We start from the raw sequence: 1749 nt of genomic DNA on the forward strand, positions 1-1749 counted from the left end.
CCCCCCCGGCTGCGGCCTCTGCCCCAGGAAGGCACGTTCATGACAGCGTGCGGGCTGTTCGCCAGGCACCGGCGAGGCTGCACACAGGCCTGTTCACTCACAGGGAAGCCACAGGAAAGAGCTGTTGTCCCCATTTTATAGACACGGAAGCCGAGGCCCCAGGGTTGAGTTGCGCGTGGAGGTAGCAGGATCGCAAGTGGGTCTGTCTGACTCCAAAGCCAAGCCGTAAAGTGGGCTGACCCCAGGGCAGACTGCCCGAGGGCCTGTCCCAGGCGGCCCTCCCATGGCCAGGGCCCGGGCTTGCCTCCTCCACATCACGGCAGAGCGCACAGTAGGCCCGCCCCCACCCCGCCAGGTCTGAGTGCAGAGCTTGGGGGCTGGGCATCGGGACAGCCTGTCCCAGAGCCAGCAGGGGCATCTCGGGTCCAGGGGGTCCAGCTCCCAGAGCCCTAGGTCCTCAGGGCAGTCCTGGCGGCTGTCGGAAGCTGCCCTCCGTGGTCCTTCCCCACCTCCCCCATCACCTCTCTCTCTTAATTAACACCGGCTGCAAATGAGCTGGCTCCCGCTCTGAGGGCTCCGTGCCAAATGGGTTGGCAGGGAGCCTTGAAGGGGCAGGAGGGGAGGGGGCACCGACCTGCCGCTCTGCAGGCCTCTGTCGGAAGGCGATGCCAACCCCACCTTGTGCGACCCTGCCCAGGAGAGGGAACTGGGGTGACTGATGTCCACCGGGCCAGGAGTGTCCAGGGGCCGAGGAGGCGGGCCTGGGCCAGAGGAAGGCTTTCCCCAGGCTGAGCCGGGGGAGGGCAGCCAGGTGGCATTACCTGCCACAGGTGGGGCGGACTTGGGCTGCACAGAGGACTGGTCACCGTCCTGTCCCAGCTCAGCAGGGGTCCTAGGAGGCTGGCCTGCAGGGCCCTTGCCCAGCCCACACACTCAGCCGTCCCGGTGGGGGCGCGGGGGAAGGGCAGCGACCCTGCGGTCCTCCCCTGCTCTCGCCCTGGCCCGCCTCTGGCTCTGTCCCAGGTACCTGGCCGCCTGGCCACCCGGAATGCCCATAGGCTGACCAAGGTCTCAGCTGGGCCAGATCCCCGGGCAAATGGCCTGGGGGTTTGGGGAGGATGCTGACAAAGGGGGGGCACTGCCAAAGACACCAACAGCCTCTCACACCCGAAGCAGGTGGTCCCAGGCCTTCCTGCTCCCAGGCCAGGGCTGGCTCTCCCACCTTCCCCACCCGACGCCGGCCTTGCGTCTCCAGCTCCTGCCCCTTCCGCTGGCCGCCCTTCATGCCCTCAGTTTGGCTTCAGGCTCCAATCACCACGGGGATCAGCCCATTTCTCAGGTGAGGAAACGAGGCTCGCAGAGGGAGTGGGGAGTGGGGAAGGGACTGGAACAGGACAGTTGGTTGTTGGCACCCATTTCCTTCACCCCTGTTCCCTCCCTGAGCCTGAAGGGTTCCTGACACCTTCTCACTGAGCCTGGTGATGGCTGAGCCGCCAGCGAGGGGTGTGGGGATGAGCCCTGGATTCCAGTCTGAGCCGGGGCTCCCGACCTGCCCCTGCCCCAGGGACCCACACCTGCCCCAGCCAAGCAGGGCTCTGTGAGCTCCGGAGGGGCTGGGCGAGCTGGGCCTAGGCCTCCCCCTGGGGCCTAGGGACGGGGATGAGGCTTAGTCTGGCTTTGCAGGGGGTGTAGGTTCCTGGGACACAGGGGGCACCCTGGGGGCTGGGGTGCAGGTCTGGCAGCTGCCAG

The 1749-nt window shown here is 67.2% G+C and overlaps 1 protein-coding gene and 1 long non-coding RNA gene across 6 annotated transcripts in view; one reads left to right on the forward strand and one right to left on the reverse strand.

Moving 5' to 3' along the window:
- The window catches only part of MACROD1 (MACRO domain containing 1), a 149888-nt gene that overhangs the window by 17163 nt on the left and 130976 nt on the right, over window positions 1-1749 (reverse strand). The gene's annotated exons all lie outside the window — the stretch shown is intronic.
- The window catches only part of LOC102260888, an 11718-nt gene continuing 11054 nt past the window's right edge, over window positions 1086-1749 (forward strand). The window contains exon 1 of the long non-coding RNA XR_313472.2: window positions 1086-1339. This is a non-coding gene — a long non-coding RNA (uncharacterized LOC102260888). The remainder of the gene's footprint in view (window positions 1340-1749) is intronic.

Source organism: Myotis brandtii, unplaced genomic scaffold (assembly GCF_000412655.1).
Source record: "Myotis brandtii unplaced genomic scaffold, ASM41265v1 scaffold187, whole genome shotgun sequence".
In the NCBI taxonomy this organism is placed as follows: Eukaryota; Metazoa; Chordata; class Mammalia; order Chiroptera; family Vespertilionidae; genus Myotis; species Myotis brandtii.